Source organism: Ruditapes philippinarum, unplaced genomic scaffold, assembly GCF_026571515.1.
Source record: "Ruditapes philippinarum isolate M1 unplaced genomic scaffold, ASM2657151v2 ctg571_1_1_1_1, whole genome shotgun sequence".
Lineage (NCBI taxonomy): Eukaryota > Metazoa > Mollusca > Bivalvia > Venerida > Veneridae > Ruditapes > Ruditapes philippinarum.
In genome coordinates, this window is record NW_026860049.1 from 194750 (window position 1) to 216960 (window position 22211).

General features: G+C 29.8%; 1 long non-coding RNA gene across 1 annotated transcript in view; it reads right to left on the reverse strand.

Annotated features, from left to right (window-relative positions):
• LOC132758722 (uncharacterized) overlaps positions 1–22211 on the reverse strand; it is a 67740-nt gene that overhangs the window by 27770 nt on the left and 17759 nt on the right. Inside the window, exon 2 of the long non-coding RNA XR_009629616.1 lies at positions 9298–9384. This is a non-coding gene — a long non-coding RNA (uncharacterized LOC132758722). The remainder of the gene's footprint in view (positions 1–9297; positions 9385–22211) is intronic.

Consider the following 22211-nt stretch of genomic DNA (forward strand, 5'->3'; position numbering starts at 1 on the left):
AAATGAGCATAGCGATGTTTAACAAATTCATACAACATGATTAAAACATTAGCCATAATTAAGTTTACGAACTAACTGTTATTAATTACTGCAATAAACCTTTTAAATTTCAAGTATAATTGTGATGATTCATTTATCTAATTGTTTAAATTCTTTTTCTAAAATAAAATACGATTATGTTCTAATTCAACCACAAACAGACAAATTGTTTCGTTAGTTAAGTACATCATAATCTTACTGGGATATCTTCTGTACATAAGACAAATAACTGTAAATATTAAATTAAAATGTTTAACAACATTAAATATTAAAAGGTAAGATAAAATATTCTACTTAAAGAGTACCAAATGCGTGTAATATAGTCGTTACCTTATGAATTATATCATCATTATTTTTTACTTTATCAATTCAAAGTACAAATGTATTTGTAATAAGAGTTACATGGTATTTTATTATTTTCTTAGATGTATTAATACAATATGTACCATATGTATAATTCTAACACTATCGGATTTTTTTTCTATATAAACAAAGAAGGCCCGAAGCGTGCATTATTCTACAACAATGCACTCGCCGTTCTTATTATCTCCCTGTGTATTTTCACATTGAGGGCGCCATTTTGTTTAAAAAATCTGATAAATAAAAACATTTTTTGTCGAATTTTGTTATGAAAGCTATCTAGAATTATAGAAAATGGTCTTACTAAGAAAATGAATCCGAACACCAATATCTTTAATTCAGTCGTTAACGCTGTACAGACGTTTAAAGTCTTGTTTACGTGACGTCACAATGTAGCACGTGCAAAACAATCAAATCAAGTACGCTATTTTAATGTCGCAAACGAGTTAAGTTTTACATTTATTTCACATTTAATGATTTGTATTTCGCTTGAAAAATTATAGAGTGAAATAAAATAAACAAACAAGGTTTTACCAACGTTTTCAAAATTCGTTATTCTCAAAATGTTTCTACACACGGTAGATTTAACGACAGTTTTTTTCAACCCACTGGAACAGCCTTTAAAGAACGTTTCTATGGCGAAAACAAATTTAACCGCCAAGCATAAAGTCCAACTTTATAATAATAATTATATTTTTTCTTGACGTGTTAGAATGGAAATAGATATTAATTCTTCGTGCATTATTGTATAATAATGCACGTTTTTCGTTCAAATGCTTTGTAATTAATCACTCAGGCCTATCGGCCTTCGTGATTATATTACTACGCATTTGAACTCAAACCGTGCATTATTCTACAACAATGCACTCAGAATTGATATCTATTTCCTAATTAACAGTAACTGAAACACACAAAACCAACCTAAAATTGCTTCAATATCATTTACATTAAATGCATTGTCAAATTTAAATATGATACAAAACAGACGGAGAAGAGCAAATGATATCCTTTTTGAAAATTGCACATTTTCACTCAAAATATAAACTGGATTCTTCGATTTACATGTAGCAAACATCAAGTATATCTTTAGTGTAAATATAACCTCTGTTTTATGAGAGTTCAAGACCTCGGATATAATCCACAAGTATCCATCTTAATACAAGATAAACACTTTATTTATTATAACTTATTTTTACTGACATTAATACAGTATGTGTAAATAAAAATTCTATATCACATAGGGTATAGAGAAATGTATCAGTGTTTACCTGTATTAAAAACCCATTAATCAGATAATTTTAAATACATGAAGATGTGTGGATGTTTATGTATCATTTATCATAATTAGCTGATAAGTCACAAGGGCTGTATGTGTTTTTATGTGTTGATGTACTAATGACTTTTACAGAAGTAAGGATAATTATTCCAAACAAAACGGCAGACTACGGTGTTCCGTTTGGACAATAGGGATTTTTTTATTTATTTACTCTGTACCCGCGATGCACGATGGTACGATGGTAAACGCGATAGTACGATGACACGATGATGAAAACACGTTGGTACGATGGTGAAAACACGATGGTACGATAAAGCAAACGAAAACACGATGGTACGATGGTGAAAACACGATGGCGCGATGGTACGATGGTGAAAACGCGATTGTCCGATGGTGAAAACGCGATGGTACGATGGTAAAAAAACGCGATGGTACGATGGTGAAAACGCGATATAACATCGCGTTTTTACCATCGTACCATCGCGTTATAGTGATTTCACCATCGTACCATCGCGTTTTCACCATCGTACCATTGCGTTTTCACCATCGTACCATCGCGTCATTGTGTTTTCACCATCGTACCATCGTGTTTTCAATATCGTGTCATCGCGTTTTCACCATCGTACCAACGCGTTTTCACCATCGTACCATCGCGTTTTCACAATCGTGCAATCGCGCTTTCACCATCGTACCATCGCGTTTTTCACCATCGTACCATCGTGCTTTCACCATCGTACCGTTGCGTTTTCACCATCGTACCATCGCGCTTTCACCATCGTACCATCGCGTTTTCACCATCGTACCATCGTGTTTTCAGCATCGTGCAATCGCGCTTTCACCATCGTACCATCGCGCTTTCACCATCGTACCATCGCGTTTTCACCATCGTACTATCGCGTTTTTACCATCGTGCCATCGTTCTATAGCCTTTCGGTCAGTATAATTAATTTGAGTTATATGAATTATAAAACTTGTTATCTTAACATTAAATTTTCCATTTATGTCATTATCCTGTATATAGAACAAAAATATTTAATATATGCTTATATATGCTAAATATATGTTTGCATTTTTTCTTTTGCTGTATATAAGAAATCAACTTAAAACATAATATGTACAGTGCACAAGGATGACAACTTTATTTTCTTAAATTTTTGAGCCATTGCCTTTTGCTCTTTTTTCATATTTTAAAAACTGAAATCTCAAAGATACGCAAATAGAAAAGGTGCGGGGTTAAATAATGAGAATACATACGTTGTTGATGTACCATTGCGCATGCCCACCGGAAGACGATGGTATGATGGTGAAAACGCGATGGTACAATGGTGAAAACGCGATGGTACGATGGTGAAAACGCGATGGTACGATGGTGAAAACGCGATGGTACGATGGTGAAACCGCGATGGTACGATGGTGAAAACGTGATGGCACGATGGTGAAAACGCGATGGTACGATTGTGAAAACACGATGGTACGATGGTTTAAGCGAGATGTAACATCGCGTTTTCACCATTGTGCTATCGCGCCATCGCGATTTCACAATCGTACCATCGCGTTTTCATCATCGTACTATCGTGTTTTCACCATCGTAGCATCGCGCTTTCACCATCGTACCATCGTGCATCGCGGGTACAGACTAAATAAAAAATCACGATTGTCCAAACGGAACACCGTAGCAAATTGATAACTATTTCTAGATTTTATTGAGCGAACCTAATTGGCAAAATGTATTAAGAAAAAAATATTTTATCTACTGAATTTATACTTAATTAAACATATTAACTTACCAAAATTCTTTTTCCGGTTAAGAACAAGGTAACATTTTTGACAACATACATGACAATTATCATCTCTCAATAATCACATATGTGTGAGAGCCAGACATTTCTAATAATTTATTGCATACTGCATAAGACGCTGTCCCGGGTGTGAAAGATCTTGCATATTTTATTGTCTGTCTTAAAAAGACTCAATCAAGCCTAGTCTGCAGATTTCATTGATTGTTTCTAGTCATTGCTGTCGGTGTAATTTGATATAATAGAGCCAATATGCTATGAATAACGAGTGTTAGTATGAGCCTGCAAAATATGAATATATTAACCTTAATCTTTCTTTTTAAAATAAAAACTCTAACAACTTTGCTATCAGTGAGGGATGTTGCATATTCTTATTGTCGTTCATAGAATAATATACCAGAACAGACAATTCAGTTATATGATCAATTTAAATAGTTTTCATTGTCCTCGAATTATCATTAAATAATAAAGTGAAAATGTCGGTCGGTCCAATTTTATACTCGTGCAGTCTTTAGTTTCATCGGTTTTGTCATAACGATATGCACTTATGTCAGTGATTTGACTGCAAAGAGCTATTGTCTTGTGCACATTCTTGTGATTATTGATACAATTTATGTTAGAGAAAACTTCGCTGATCGCGCTTATTTAACTCATATAGATTATTAAGATTGTTGTAACATTTCTAATAGACGTACTTGGTATATATGTAAAAGGTGAAATTATTATATTAATAAACTTTATCATATCAACTTAATCGCTTCTAAAATTTGTTTTCAACGTCTGTGAAGTCTATTACAATTAATGCTGTAAATGCTGTTGATTTTTGTGTGTGTTTTTGTTCGTTTTTTTTTTTTTTTTTTTTTTTTTTTTTTAAATAACTGTTTCATCAGAAAGCAATTACATTAATATGTGTTATCAAGCATAAACGAATGGAAAATATTTTATGTACACAACTTTGCAGCAAGACCATCAATAACAATTGAGTGAAGTCTTTTGAATGTTTATTATTGTATATATAATATTGTGGCATGTGCTGAGACAGAACATATAAGTCATATCAATTTCAATTACATCAATACAGTTATGTGGACTGGAATAATTCACTAGAGTTGAGATAGAACAGAGCGGTCTGAACAAATTGATATACATCAAACGTATGATATAAAACATTGCTTTAAGCAAGCCATCAATTTCCTTGTCTGTCCTTGTTACATTAGTAATATCAATCGGAACGATGGGAGCAACTCTGTAAATCTCCTGTATAATAGATACAAATAACCCCGTAACAGAAAACATATTTGTCAATAGTTATAATGTAACATGACCACTGAATACATAATACCATATCATAGTTTCTCAAAATAATGGGGAAAAAACGGTCAACATGGAAGAACGGCGTTCAATGAAAATTGTCCCAAAACAAAAACAAGCAATACAAGACCACCGATAGGAAGCCCAGCACGGCGGCAAATACAAATAGAAGATGGCACAAAAGCAAGAAATATTGACGCCAGTTTCTAAAATAAAACAGTTGTATCGTAAGTGAAGAATTCTTTTTACCATGACGTCACTGGATGACGTTGAAGTGTTTGTCGCTTTTTGAGGTTTTCAACGAAAACGAAACAAAATCGAAATAAGCGCGAACAATGGTTACGAAGTAGTAAATACTCATTTGTTAGAAACAGACAATAAATATATAATTATAAATAAATTTGGCATATAAAATACTCCTTTGTATGAAAGAGACACTAAATATATAAATTATAAATAAATTTGGCATATGAAACCTGAGATTATACACGGATAATGAAACAGTAATAACAAAAAGTTAAAACAAGCATATGATTTATTATATGTGCTGATGTATAAAATATGTATCTGCCTTTGATCAAGATCAGCTTTCCCTTTTTATATGCCATTCTCTTTTTATTTTTAGATTAAGTAAACACTAAACGTTAAGGCAAAACCAAATGATAATATTTGTGACTACGAACTGTTTAATACAAATAAACGGTTTCTATATGGCAATGTAGCTCCTTCAAATTAAGTTTATTCTGTCACAATGTGCGTCCTGTCAAATAGTTCTATTTTTAGGAAAACAACAATGACTGAAATGCCATAAACGGGTTTATATCATAATTTTCACGATATTACTGGTGTATTGATAGTTTGTCTTTCAGTGTAAGACGAATTTAATTAACATCGTCCCTTAAATAGCGGTCAATATGCGGTCAAGAGTCATATGAGTGGCCGAAATAATGAGTGTGCTTCCATCAATATAGTATATATCCATATTAATCATCAAAATGCCAATACCTGCCGGCTTGTTCTGATAGCTCTTGTTCTGTTAGGGATGTTTTATTGTATCAGCAGTATTTTTCTTCTCATTCAAAATTGTTCAACTGGTATGAAGTAAGAAAAATAAACACTGTATTTTGACATAATATTCGTGCAAGTTTATTAAGCCTTATATAAATTGTTTAAGAATGATAATTAAGGTGGGTTTAAGATGTTTGTCATATTTTAACAAAAATAGTTTCTAAATATGCCAATTCAAGATAAACCATTTACATTGACCCGTGCTCGCTGAGAGATCTGGACAGCTTTATAATAGATATAAAATGCTGTAAAACAAAGTGGTTCCTTCAGACCTGTACATGTTGATTGAGTATGTCATTACTTATATATTGTACAGACAATAACTCGTAACCAATGACACTCAATGTCATATTTGAAATATTGTCTATTGAGTAATTACGATGATTGCCTCTTATGTTGGAAGCTTAAAGCCATTTTCTTTACTTTAATTACATGGTTTCATATAAACTTTACATATGCAATCATACATAATGCATAGATTTAGGCGTTCTGATTACACAAAATTTGTTGTAATAAAATAAATTCTTTGCTCCAATAGTTCTGCCATTTTCACAAAGAAAGATAAGATTCAGGATCAATGATCCTGATTTATTTCATTGTTTATTACTAAATTGCTAATTCTAGAAAATAGTAAATTTTCAAAAGAAAATAAAGCTGATTTCAAGAATAACTTTTTGAGATAAATTAACAATAATAAAAAATTCGATAAAATAGATAAATTTTGGATCAGATAATATTGATCACTGTAAAATCCCGTACAATGTAAAATAGCATACATTTACTTTAAGATTTCATTAATTTGCTAGTGCAAGTCAAGTTTTATCAAATTAACATTAGATATTTAATATATGAGGATAAAAAATGAAGACTATTAGAGTTTTTAAATTTGATCCTGATCTTGATCCTGATCCTTAAATCTTTGTGAACTATTTACTTTAAGATTTCATTAATTTGCTAGTGCAAGTCAAGTTTTATCAAATTAACATTAGATATTTAATATATGAGGATAAAAAATGAAGAATATTAGAGTTTTTAAATTTGATCCTGATCTTGATCCTGATCCTTAAATCTTTGTAAACTATTTAGGAGCAATGAAACATTTATTCTAATCACTAAATGTGCTTGATCTTAGTTCTTAAAAGTGATGCAAGAATAAGACCAAAACGCGTTGCAATATTGCTGCAATCTAGGTTACACAGAGTTTTAAACAAAAAGTCATGACATGCAAAGTGCACATTAATTTTATGTTGTGATTGCTTTAAAGCTCTTTATATCATGCACTTAGAACACGTTATCAGCGAGACATTGTTAATTACCTGATAAATATTATTCAACATTGTTAGGAATTTACAAAAATAACACTTATCAAGCAGTAGATATTGATTTGTATTTTATTCATTTTAAAACAAAATACGATTTCTCCATTCTTTAGTTGTGAATAGAACACGGGGATTGACAAAAAGCTTTTATATTTGCGCAGAACATAACACATGCCTCATAAATTCTGTCATATCTAAACTTAAAATGCAATTCTTTCATGTAGCATTTAAGGACATCTTAAACAAGACAATATCGAATTATTTTCGACTGTGAGGTTTCTACTTATCAATTGGTTACCTAGTTGACATCACAGTGGAAATAGTAAGATGTCAGACATTTTCTATCAAGTAGACCGCTGGGGAGAAATGAGATTGTTTCTTCACATGCAAAGATGACTTTTTCAACTAATAATGTTATTTTTTTTCTTTTTGCAAAACAGTCAGACATAAAACATGAAAAAGGTCATATATGAAATTGGGCAATATCCTGAAAATTATATAAAGTATACATTCGCTTCTTGAAGCGAGAGAAGTGACCAAATGTTTAATAGAAGGGTACTGGTCTCCATGTAAATGTATCGATCACATTCTTGTAGATGTTATGCTTAAAACTAAGTAATAACACGCGAACACTCTAAACATTTGAAGTATAAAATAGCTTCTTGATAAAAGCTAAAACGACAACTATAAATATAAATGTTTAATATCGTTAACATATGATATTTTCTAGCTTAACATACTTTCAAAAGGAATTGATATTAGGAGATGAGAGTATATGCCTGGTACAAGATGGATGGTGACTTTCCTCGTGGGGATTCAATAACTCTATCTTACCATTAACATTTCAAAACTCGTGTGCGCTAGGCAACCAATTATAACTTATGTATGCAAAATTTATATGCTAGTCATGATTCAACGCACATTTTCGCTTGAAATGATCACTTTTAATGTTTTTACGAAGCAAAACATTTTTTGATTACTTTGAGAGTGGGCTAATAGATAAAATAAATTTCTAATGGAAACAACAAATGATTAATGAAAAATGATGACTGTATTCAATTAATAAATCAGGAAAGAGAACATTATTTAAATCTAAACTCTATTATCTCATTAAAATGTGTGCTAAAGTTTGGTTCAGTTGGATTGCTTCAGTTCAATTAAAGAACATAGTATAATGATCATATACATTTAATTGCGATGTATTCTACACTACATATTATCATATAACGCTTCTTCCTCCACTCCACACATATCTAATAAACAAAAATCATATCATTCGAAATTCTACCAGCAATCAAATGGTGCACTTAAAAAAGAAAACCAAGCAACTGATAATATAAATAAATATAAATAATAGTATTGATAAAAAATTTTAAAGGGATTTTTGGGCTGATATGACTGAAAAGCGTGTCAGTGAAAAGCGTTGCAACGCTTTTCATTTTGAGATAATTTGCATATCTCTAGTAAACAGTGTGAGAAAATGACCTACATCCAGTTACACAAAAAATCCTGTAAAAATATTTTCGTTTTTTTTTGTGCCAACAACCACAACGAGTCCCTTTAATTCATTTTCAGCTATGTAAGACAGTTGTAATCACTTTTTAATCACTATTTAAAATGTACTTTTTGAATTCTAGGAATTCTAGTCGCAGCAAAATATTAAAAATTATTAGATGTTTCTTGTTTTAACGAATTAAAGTAATATGCTGATACAAACGTTTATGGATTAAATAGTTATTTAACAATTCAATTATAAAAGGAAATACAATACCGAAATACTGCCAGAAGTTATTCTAATAGCAGTAACTTCGGTGCTAAATTTAATGTTTACAACACCAATTCGTCTACCTTTTCTCGTTCAAATATAATCAATTGTTCGCTTCTCTGTAAGTTTTTTCTTCTTTTTCTAAGCTGTTCTAGTCATGTTTTGTTCAAAAATAAAAATGTATTTGATTTCCGTTCACAGATATTTTAATATACATAAATGTTAATGAATCAATGTCAAGTCTGTTAGATGTCATTAATTGTATTGCCCCTGTGACCTGTTTAGAATAATACCCGGGTGATGAAAATATTCTGTGAAATCTATAATTAGAAAACTATATAGAACATACAAACATAAAATTACCTGTTATGAAGACTTCGTATAATTGATTTCAATAATAACTTGAAGAGTTGTTTGATTGCCTAAGAGGTAGCCTGCAATACGTCTTATCTGCAATAAAAATAAAATAAACATTATTTGATGGATCTTAAATTCGCATGCCTCCAGATGAGCCAAAATATTTCAAGAATATCAAACATGAGAAAAATGAACAAAGATTTTAAATTAACTAAGATTTTAAGATTTTAGGACAAGTAAAATGATTCAAGAATCATGTAATAGTTAGCATGTTATGTGCGAGCATTGCCGAATTTTGCAGTATTAATCACCATATGAGCCGCGTCACGACAAAACCAACATAGTGCGTTTGCGACCAGCATGGATCCAGACCAGCCTGCGCATCCGCGCAGTCTGATCAGGATCCATGCTGTTCGCTATCAGTTTCTCTACTTGTAATAGGTTTGGTAAGCGAACAGCATGGATCCTGATCAGACTGCGCGGATGCGCAGGCTGGTCTGGATCCATGCTGGTCGCAAACGCACTTTGTTGGTTTTGTCGTGACGCGGCTCATATTTCTACTGCGTTACTAATGCACTTATGCAGTAAGGGCTATGTTTGCATATTTTTACATAATTTTCATAATTTATGTGTATTTAAGTCCAGTTTATAATGTGTAAATCACTTTCATTGTTCACTGCACAATATGTCTTTAAAATACATTTTCAAATTTTTTATGAAATAAGCACATGCTGATAGAACCATTTCATAGAGAGTATTTCTTCTTAGGAGGTCCTTATTTTAATGCATACCTTGTAATAAACACAGAAAAGCAATGTTAGATTTTACTATGTGCTTGGGTGAACTGACGACCAAAAGGAGATAATATATTTGTATTCCATTATATTTAGTATGTAGCGAAAGAATGCAAGAATATAAAGGCATAATATGCCTACCACTATCTAGTTCTCCATGCATCGAACAAATCAGAAGCGTTCCAAATTATATACATGCTTCAAAGTTACAATATCCTTGTTTGATGAAATATTTTCTGTCACTTGTCAAATATAACTAGTTATATACCAGTACCAAATAAACACAAAAGAACATTTAAGCCATTTTTACTGACATTTATATATTTTCAGACACTAATTAAATTGCAATTATCAAAATGACGCTTAACAGGAGCGCATTAAATTCAATTGTTTCAGATCAGTCAAAAAGTAGACTGGGAAACACTGCCTACAGCATCTGATAGAAGCACTCTGTTATGTTTGTAATACAAATATTGGAATACTAGAAACACCAATAGTTATATATTTACTAACCAATAGCATTTTATGCGATACCAACCGTTGATAAAGTATAATAAAACATTATAACATACAGTATAAATAAATTATGTTTTACCGTCCCGATTAGAATTTGCTTGGTAAATGATTTTCGTTAATTAATCAAAATTCAGATATGCATAGATTAAACGGCGAACATCATAGTAAACAAATGCCTTGATTATTAACTTTTAACAAAAGAAATACTTTCACAGCAGCATGATATTATAAGAATAAATTAAGATTATTTTTCTGATTGATTATCAACACTTCTAGATCACTTTTATGTTTGAACATTTGTATAGGTTACAGTGTTGTTTCCATTTTACTTCTTAAAACTTATTAAAATACTTAAAATTAGTATAATAGCGATACCGATTAATTTGCAGTATGGATAAGTATCTTTGACGTTTTTTATTGAATCTTTTTGTTTGACATTTGTTTTAAATTGTTGAAATATTAGTTACAATTGCAAGCTGACAAATGATTGTAGCGTTTCTACACGCGATGGTAGTTTAAGCTGGCATTTATATACAAACGTAGTATGTTGTATTTAAAACTACTTCTGAACTCGAAAACTTTTTACAAACATTTACAATTATAACAAAATAAAAGAAATATATATATTATAGAAAATATTTCATTGCCAGGTCAAATCACTCAAGTGAATTGTAACCGTTTGATAAATGCTTATAGATTGATATTTTGTTGAAATTCAGATTTCCGATCTGCCTTATAAATGTACCTAAGTACCACGATCATTTCTAATTGATTGAACAGGGGATAACCGTATCAAGAAGTAGCTATGTAAAGACCTTTTTTGTTTTGATTGTGTTGTTAGTAACGACGACAATGTAAATGTTATGCGGTTTCTTGTCAGATTTACTGGTGGTTGAAAACTTCAGGTGAGCTACGAACATTATGCCAATCATAAGTGGGCACACCCACGCTTGATATAAGTATTGTTGTTGTATTATACTTTGTATCAGTCTCTAAATACACCCACACAAATTTGACTTGGTATTGTATACTTGGAAATAAAACAATTAAATATAAAACTGTTAAAGAACAGAATTAATCTACTTAACTGATTTAACCTTCAAGTTGGCTGACTGCCTACACACTTTGATCACTAGAGCACTCAAATGATTGGAACCCCAATAGAGAAATTACAAGCACTAATAGTGCTAAAACTTAAATTATTAAAGGTTGTCTACTGATTATAATCTAGGATAACATTTATGCGAGTTATTTCAGTCCTTTAGGATTATAAAATTATATGTTACTAAAATTCAGATATGTGGTGAAACAGTCACACATCAAAAATGCCATTACATACGGATACACTACACTGAAATCTGAAAATGTTCCAATTTTATTTGTTTCAAAATAATCTGAAATGTTGATTATATAATTCTGTATAAATATATTGTCGTATTATTGTACAACCTTATCTTAATTATAACCATAAATGAAGATAACTTTTATTTTAAATAATAATTTATGCATTTTTTAAGTACTTATTAAAAGTTTCCTCTAATTGAAATGAAACTCAGTTTTATCACATAAATTGGAAGTTATGCAAGAAATGAAGCATTATTATAAACTAATTTAAAGTATGTGTAAGTTTTAAATGCAAGATAAAAAATAACTTTTAAATTGTAGAAATGTAGTTATGGATTCAACTGACGTTTGTGTATTATTTATACATGTATATTAAAATCGGAAAAATTCCGTCTGGTAAACAAGCTGAGTAAATAATAATGTCAAAGGGTAAAACGTACGGAAGCAGTCGTGTAGCGGTTAGTAGTCGAGGGACTATCTTAACTAATGACCAAGCATCCATCATCACAATCTATATGTTAATTATTCATTATTCAGCCAATTTATACGTCGCCAGTTTATAGCCTATTTTCTGATTAACCGTGATGCTAGTTTTACATATTATTTATATCTGCTAAATGTATAATAATTTATAAAACAATCTGTGAAATACCTTACAAATGAAACAAAATCTTGAGATATATCACAATTTAATGATCACGTGATTTGTTTAGGAAAATACTTTATCCACATGCCTGATTGCTGAGTTAAGGTAAAAGTGATTCCACTCATCCGAGATAATATCATATAATATAATAAACATACTTAAAATGTTTAATGTTAAGTTATTTTAGAAACTGGTATATTTTGAGCGTCTTTGAACTTTTCCATGTAAAAACACTTAAGTGTGGTATTTAAATCATTTCTCAATATTTTCATTAAATCTATTTTTTTAGAGAAAGCAAGATATAATAGGAATAAAATATGTAGCATTTTGTATTACTGAATTAAAGTGCCAGTTTTGAACATACATTCACATTATTATATACATTAGGTTCTAATGGAAAAGGTGTAAAAAGTTGTTATACAATATTTTAAGATAAATATCAAAGGCCAATTATGACTAAGAACCGTTTTTAATTCTATTTCCTAAAAGCCTTTTATTATTTTGTGTCCTGATATTTTCCTATAAGTTAATTATTGACCAATTTTCTGAACTATTTTTTGCTTCTTTTGCTTTTTAGCAATTACCACATTTATAGTGGTTTAGTATTTTGTATGGAAGTCAGCATACAACTTGCTATTATATTTATGATAATTAATTTCTGATTTCACGCTCCTTTCTTCAGGTAAGAAGTATGTAACATGCACTTAAAACCATTATTCAACAATATAAAGCTCCTAAATGACTGTTTTTAAAGAAAGAAACGTTTACTGTTTCTAAGGCATAATCTACTGTCAAGGCCTTTTTTAGTAAGTAATATTATTCATAAAGTGATTGACGTGCCGATTAAACATTTGAAAGCTTGCGTAAACTTAAATAAGTTAAACCAATGATAAGCATGCACCTTGTGTCGACGTTTATGTCATGTTCATATGATTGACCAACCCTTTCATGTTGTATGTAACCTCTATGTATTTTTTTTCCTGTTTTAACAGCGATCGAGCGTTAATGTTCTCTATCTCTTTTGTTGAGACATAAATTAATTGTAACTGTAAACACGGTTTTGATTAATGATTTTATGACCATTTCATTGTTCTTGTTGTGTTAGGAACAGCTACAAAAATCGATGTTAAAGTACAAAATGAATTTTGAAGTTTTGCGTTTTGTTGAGTATTCCGAAAGTGGAAATCTTATTCCTGTTGTTGAATGAATGATACAACATCGTCATGATTCATATTAAGTACACGTCAATATAGATTATAGTAGTAATTTTCAAAAAAGGCATTCCATTCCAACAAAAATGCTTTGTTTTTGTGCATTTTAAGTTTACTTTTTACAGAGGTTGTTGCCTTGATAGAAAACACTTACAATAGTCATAATTCATTATATTTATCTATATTAAGATAAGGCCATCCATCATTTATAAATAATATTAATCTTGCAATGACGTGCAAAATATCAAAGGATAATAAGTGACACAAATTCTAAAGGAAACTAAATATTACAATTCAATGACTTGTTATAACACGTGTAACAGATTTTAATTTGAAATGATTTTTTTTATTTCAGTTGTCAATAAATGAAACGCTAAATATACCTTTCATAACGTGTTTAAATATAGATACCATTCGATTGTTTTACATTATTTTATCTAACATCCCACAACTTTCTAAGAGAAGGAAATAATGTAGAAAACCTCGGTAAAATGAATTAAATTTACTTTAATCTCACGACAAGGTAGTATATATAATTGTGAGATACAAAATATCTTGTTTAATTCTGCCTAGAGTACAATTTGTCAACATCAATTAACAATTAATCATTATATAGAAGAAATTGGAATCAACGTTGCAATTGCATCACACTTTCTTGATTATTTGAAACAAATGTTATACCAGCATTTCATGCTGGTTCTCTCTTTAATTCCAGACTGCGAGAAACAATGATTTTATTCTATATTAATTTTATAAAAGCAATCTACTCTTTTATACTTACTCAGTAAAAGCAAATATGTTTAAATGTACAACGGTACTTATGAAACGTTTCCTTTATTTCACATGTTATATTTTTTGGCAGAAAGATGGAAGTTTTATTAGACATTCATACAAATTGTCTGTTGTGTATGACAAAAGATATTGTAATAACAATGTGTACTATACAGCATGACGGAGAGCTTGACGTTGTTGTAGAAGTGTTTAGTTTTCTTAAATGCATGTTATTAGTTTTTTAAGATCATGTATTACTTTAGAATATTCCAGATTTTAATCTGATCATTCAATGAAAGTTGATGTGTTTGTACAGATTATAAAAAATCTCATATTGATTAGCATGGTAGAAGGTAAAAAGGGACTTAATCATTCTTTTCTATAGTGAGTTACCGTTTTTACATTTTATTTCATTAAATAATTTAAATTTAAAACGAGATTGAAACTTGAATACATTTATGCATAGACAAACTCGACCATATCTAATAACATAGAAAAACTATAAACAACACATTTCTGATAGGAAAATAAGAATTTCTTATTTTGAAACGAATTACACTGATGATCTGTCCATTTGAAGATCTCTGACCAGGCCCGTTTTAAATGCCCCTTTTCAGACATTCCTGTAAGAAACTATTCGTATTTTCCTATGTATGTATATTTTTTTTTGTCTCTACATATTAAACATAAGTCAGGTTCATTAGTTCTTTAAGTTATTGAAAAATAAACAAAAGCTGGCTGATATATTTTAACAACACGTGTTTTCTTTCAAACATCCGTATTTTTACCTGGGCTAGCTAGCATCTATACTAATACAAAATGAAATATCCGATAGGTAATTGATTTATACCTTTCGTTTAACCAAACTGAAACGATTTTATGAATTATTTAGAGACAGATATCACTTAAATCTTTAAACACTTGTTTTGAAGTGACATTTGGTTCAAAATAATGATAAATAAATGCACGAGTAGTGTTCAACATTTGTCGCCAGCTTTTCTGTCTTTTTTTTATATAAAACAAAATCTTAAATTCATTAATCCATTGAGTTTACCTTTAGAATATCTATGATAGCAAAATGACTTTTATAAAATTTGAATCATAACTATTTCCTTAAAACAGCGAAAATGGGATATTTAACATTGATAACAAAAACAAAATAGAGAAAATAAGAGTACATTAACAGACACAAGTGTCGCCACAATCTTTGGTACATACAGGAACCAATTACTTGGAATAGTCAATTTTTTTATCAAAATACAAATATATAAAACATTTTGTGGTATAAAAAAAGATGTCAGCACAAAAAATAGAGAGAAATAAAAAATACTGATTCTGCAAAACCTATACCAGTCTCGCTATCCTAGCCTTCGTCCAAGATATGTTTGACGGCTGCGCAACTGTCCAATATAATTTGATTACTATTGTACTTGACAATGTTCAATAACCAAAAATATTGTGCCTGTGTTTGAATCATTACCAGAAATTTTGATAAAAATAATCTAATTGTTCATGCTAAAATAATTGTGGGCTTAATCCTACCTCCGCCCATACCTAATACTATACAAACAAGTTCATATTTATTATATCTTGGATATGATAATGAAATAAACAGAAAATATCTTGATTAAATGTTCTTAACAGGCATGTAAATTCTTGTGTTTGGTAACAGTTTTGATATCAAAAAGCCAGGTAAATCTACCTCAAGGAAAGCTTTGTCTTAGTATAGACTAACTGACATACAACAGATATTTTAATACATGCCCACCCACGCAGAAAATTGAAAGTTATTAGTTGTGTTAACTTCGTGTCACATATATTAACTTTTAGGTTTCAGCGTGTGTTTACAATTAAAAAACGAAGAAAATTTTGTATATTTCTCATCTGAACTTATTTTTGTGAGTAATTTAATTTGTCTTTCAAGACTGATACAAATTCTCAAATTCTAACGCTAGTAAATGTTGTTATATTATCTGTCAAATTGACTTAAATTATGTTTAAACGTTATCTTGACAGCAATTAAGATAAGAACACATAGAATGTCTAACATATTTGTATTTATCACCCTTCGTGTGTGATGTTATGTTACTTAAAAAGTAAGATAATAATTTTATCGAGGTTTTAAATTTTCAATATTAATATTTTGTTCTTTTACATCACATACACGCGTTCATGTACAGTGATACGTGGTCATCAGGAAATACATGTTGCAATAATGAACAATTGTTCTAGAACAAAAATATCTATTACAAGTAATGTACGATAGTTAGCTATCCTATAAAATTCTTTTTTGTCACTTAATCGGTTTGAGCAATTTTGACTTTGCTATGATTTAATGAAACTGCCATAATTATAATATACAAAGCGAATTTCAATATGGTACAGAATAAACAGAAAATAAAATACGTACATAAAAAAATGTGCATTGGCGCAGCTCATATTGTGAATAATAATGTCATCTTTATTCTTTCTATAAGGATTGTCCGCCAAATTTTACTAACCGATGCCATGCAAAGCATTCCTAGAAAGCACTGCAAAACCAGTTCGAGCTATAATAGTACTGTTTGACTTAGCTCATATTCATTGATTTCGTATAATGTGTAGGCAAGTCTTTGTCAAGTAGGCATCTGAACTTCCCGCCGGCACAAGGCTCCAGACGACCGCTCATCTTTTTTCGGTTTATCTTCCATCGTTACAACGTTTGTGTAATTTGTATAAAATAACGACCAAGTAACTAAAGCCCTTCTGGAAGCAGCTTTATGCAGTATGTCAAATTATCAAGCCTTTGGATTAGGAATAAAAAACGTTATTGCATTTGTCTACTAACCTTTGACTAAACCCTCGCATGTTTATTTTTTCCAGCACTGACTTATGATAGAAAATAAGATGCGATGCTTTGACATGATAATTGCCACTAAGTTTTATTCAAAAGTATGTAAGATTCTTTGAAATTGAGTAATACATGTTTGTTATACATAGAAAATAATTCGACTTTCGGAAGAAAATGCCAATGACAATTAGAAGTATAACTTAGTATTCCTTCTTTTCTTAATGACATCGTTTCAGCATCTATAAACACTTATTTCCTTTCAAATATTTATAACTTCGGGATTACTTCTATTAGACCAAATCTTGATGTAATACAGTGTTTCTGATAACAGCATTTAATTTCAGGTCTGATAATAATATCAAAGTTCTCACATTTCAGATTTCAAGTGTTTTCGTCCCCACCCTTCCAAAATCATATACTTTTAAGTAATAGACATGTGGGAAGTTTTGAGATCGTAATTACTGATGTAGGAATATAAGTTCGCATAATACAAGATATGGAACCGATATGTACGTATACTTGAAATATATTACTTCAATTAAAGGTTGGTAGATAATTACTGAAATTTGCGGCAATTTATATTTTTAAATAATAGAACTCGCTTTTAAAGGCAGATTATGCCTCACGAACAGTACGATTTTCATTTTTTTAAATAGGGAAAACATATTTTCATTATGTTTAAATACTATTTAAAGCGTGTTACTTGAAAAAATAGGATAAATGTGAAATAATTTGTCTTAAAAGAAGCAAAATGTAGACAAAGTAGTATTTTGACGTCAATACAAAATACTACTTCAATATAAATGTACTTATTACCAAAAAGCAACAGATGAAAATAAGATAGTTTCAGTAATTGGACGATGAGGTACTTTTGGATACTTTAAAAGTACACCAAAATTTAAAAGCTTTTGAGAAATAAAATGAAAATTGCTGAGTCATAATGGGCCTTTACTTAATGACTGGACATAATCACTTATTTTGGTGTTGTCTTATTAAGCTATACAAGAATAGAAGATGAGCAATTTAAACTTGGGATATTTCAATACTGTCGATGCTATTTTAACGATCGTAAGTAAAGGATTGCCAACGTCAAAATAATTATGAAAGAGATGGCTAAATACATGTGAAATTGCGCAGAATTCTAATCTCAAAAGGTTTCACGTGAAGCAGAAAAAAAAGGAAATTAAACTGTTAAATGGTAGAGTCAGTTAACTTGGATAAGAAAATAAAAGAAGTACATTGGTTGTGCAATATCAAATATTCGTCAGATCTAAACTCCTCAGACCAAGAAGGTTTTATTAAACCTGCTGCACACTTTTGTCTTATTACACTTAATGTTTTTGAGTGGAGTTGCATAATCAACTTACCTGTTTAAAGGTATTGGAATGGAATAGCGGCAATTGCTTTTTTTAGCACTAACATTTCCTTTTTCTAAAGAATGATGTCAATAAAGTTGGACTCAAGTCAACCTTTAGTTTTGAATCTTATTTATAATGACAATAATTATTTATACTAATATCATTTATATCAATATAAACATAAATACTTTGGTTTTCAGTACGTAAATGATTCATCAAATATTTTATCATATTAGTCAACTGCAATGACGACTGTGAAACATATAAGTGATGTTTTTATATTTTTAAACATAGTATAAATGTAGTCATTTTATTTTGCAATCATTTTAATACAAACAAGAGATGATCAAATTATAAATCAATTAGAGCGTAAAAGCCTAGAAACAGGACAGATTGAAAGATTATGATATAATAATAATGTTGTAGTTTTTTATAAGATTGTTAAACAGTGCAAAATATGTCTGATTTGCTTTTGAAAATGAATGAATTATGTCAAGCAAGCAACTAAATTAAAGACAAATAATCTTAATTGTTTCACTATTGATGCAATTCTATTTCTGTGTCTGTTTGTTTATTAATCATGTTCTTATTTGTTGCAACATTTACTTCTATGGCTAATATCGCTCATAATTTCTCTTCGACTTTTGACATTTTAATTCAGAAACATAAATTACATGTATTCTATGGAAAGTAATATTTCAAAGATTTTCTACGTATAAGAAAAGAAAATGGTCATATTTCTAACAATACATTTTGTCTGCCCTCTGCCGAAGTTTGTTGAACCTTTTTAGATGTTTGAATTACTATTTTCATTTTTTAAGCTAATTTGTTTATAAACATTTCCTGGGTTCATTAGTTCAAACGATAATTAAGACATGCGGGCAATAGCCGGCACACTATTTAGCAATTATATTGTTTTATATGCCATGATTTTTACCTGAGAAAGTGAAAATCTATTACTATTTACAATATTGTAAAATACTTCTCCTAACATAATTAGTTAATATATAGTTGATAAATATCATTCATAATCTAGTACTTATCTGTTTAATATAAATTGCACAAATTTGTATTTAAATTTATTTCTTTTTAATTCATTAAAAAATCGAAATTAGGAAATGGCCCAAGTTCAATTAAAGTAATGATTATCAAAATGTTATGCTATTTTTTTGTTATTAAATGTTTTTGGTTTAAATTTATACACATTTGTCTTAATAGTGATATTCTGTCAAAAAATGTGTTGTATGTTAAATAAGAGAGAATATGTAATAATGATTCTACATTTCATTTAGATATACGTTATTTCGATTAAAATACTTTGTATCAACAATCATTTGATAGCAATATAATCGAAAACCTAATCCCTGTCCGATGATCAAATGAAAATCCCTCATAATGTTTACAGAAACACGGTTCAATGAACGCATTTAAAATCGAAGTTTGCTTTATCAGCCTTAATTTAATAACTCAGCATCAAAATAGCAAAAATCTTTGATAAACAAGAAATCAAATTTTCAACTAAAATAAATGCAATATTTATTCTGACCGACCAGAGCTTTCTAAATACGTACATTGTACAGAATGGGCAAAGGTAATAGAGTTACTAAATAGCATGTTATTTACACACAAAAAAAGTTCATATAACACCATATAAAATTAACAGCATATAAAATCCCACAGCAGTGTGTATGTTTTTGTTCTTATATCAGTAATAATTAGTCCTAAGCAATATGCTTTCTACTTATTTACGTCAAAGAAACATATTATATGTAGAAACGTAAACTTTATGATCTTAATGTAAATCTGTTAAATTATTATGGAACAGACATTATGACATTTCAGAATTGGTACTGCACTAATGTCGTACCCAAGAAAATAATTAAATGCACTTTCCAATAATTTGTTACTTAGATATATTCATCAGCTTAAGTCTTAAGTTAATGGCGTTTACAATCAGTATTAGTTATATGTCAGGTTCTCGCATTGTAACATGGCCAGCGATTGGCTGAAAAGTGCAAGGAAAACTTAATTTTATTGTAGGATTAGGGACCATTTCTTATAATGTAAGTCTATGGGATAATCAAAGTGAGTGGCTGACCTAATAGAAATCCTAATGTTTCCTAATATATTTATGTGCCATCTGCGTCGAAACTGTTGTACAGGCGAATAATCTAAATGCAGTTATCATTTCCTCGTTTCAAAACAAATACAGACGTTCAGTATTTGTACTAGATAAAGGATAGTGGTAAAGTAACAAAACCAAACACGATGCAAAAATGATAAACGGTTTCTAGGAACGCATTACATTATACGTGGGCTTGGTGATTTTCCTATTTGCTATACCTTTAAATGAAGTACATTTTTCAATATTTTGATCCTCTTTGATAGCATTCTCTGAGACATTTTGTGAAAAAAGCGAAAAAAACTTCCGAGGAATCAACAACATTTTTCAAAAAGTTTACAATATACAAAATCATAAAAAATGAACGTTTTTGAAATGATTTCATGTAGGGGACTAAGCAAAACTACGACAGCCTATACTCGCAAGTCACGTAACAAAGATATATCTTGGACTTAAATAAAACATTTTAATGTGTATATAAAAGTTATACCGCACTATTTAACAATAACTAAACTAAAGTAATAATATATATTAAAGGAATAAATGACATGATATATACTTAACCATTTTATACAGACATCGTATGTATCAAAGTGTTCATTATTTATTAATAAATGAAATGCTTTACGATTATTTCATGTCCTGTATTTGACATTTTCAAATAGTTTTCGGCAGTTGTAATTCCTGATTTTCTACTTTCAATAACAAATGAAGAGACATTTTGAAGAAAAAAATGCGTTGTGTGATTTGTGGACACTTAGTAACTAGTTATCATTATTAACAATGTATATATTCTAAAACAATGTAGTTATCTTAAAAACGTCAGCCGTATTTTAATGTTTAAATGAGAACATAGTTTTAACGAAATCGTTGAATAAAATACATGTATATTCACTTATAGTAAGTGCAACTGGCAGTAAAAATACAAAAATTCTAAAACAATTTTTTCTTAAATAAAAACATGATCGTTTCGTTTGCTTTAAGCAAAACAATCAATTTAAGTTTAAATAAAGGTTTTACTTATTACTATCTATTTTTCATACAGCATGTTCATTTTAACACGTCACACTAATCAATGATTTATCAAATTAAAAACTTCATTCTTTATTTACATTTAAGAAGCTTAAAATGAATATATATTTGTTTTATTTTTTTGGTTGCAAAACTGATGCTCGTGTGTTATATATCAAATAGACTTGAATCAAAACATTTTCTTTATATGTCCTTTGGACAAATAATGGTAATAGCATTAAAGACGGCAGGTGCACAGACACATAACATGAACGTTTTATATCATATTTCAATTATTTCCCAAGAGCGTATACAAA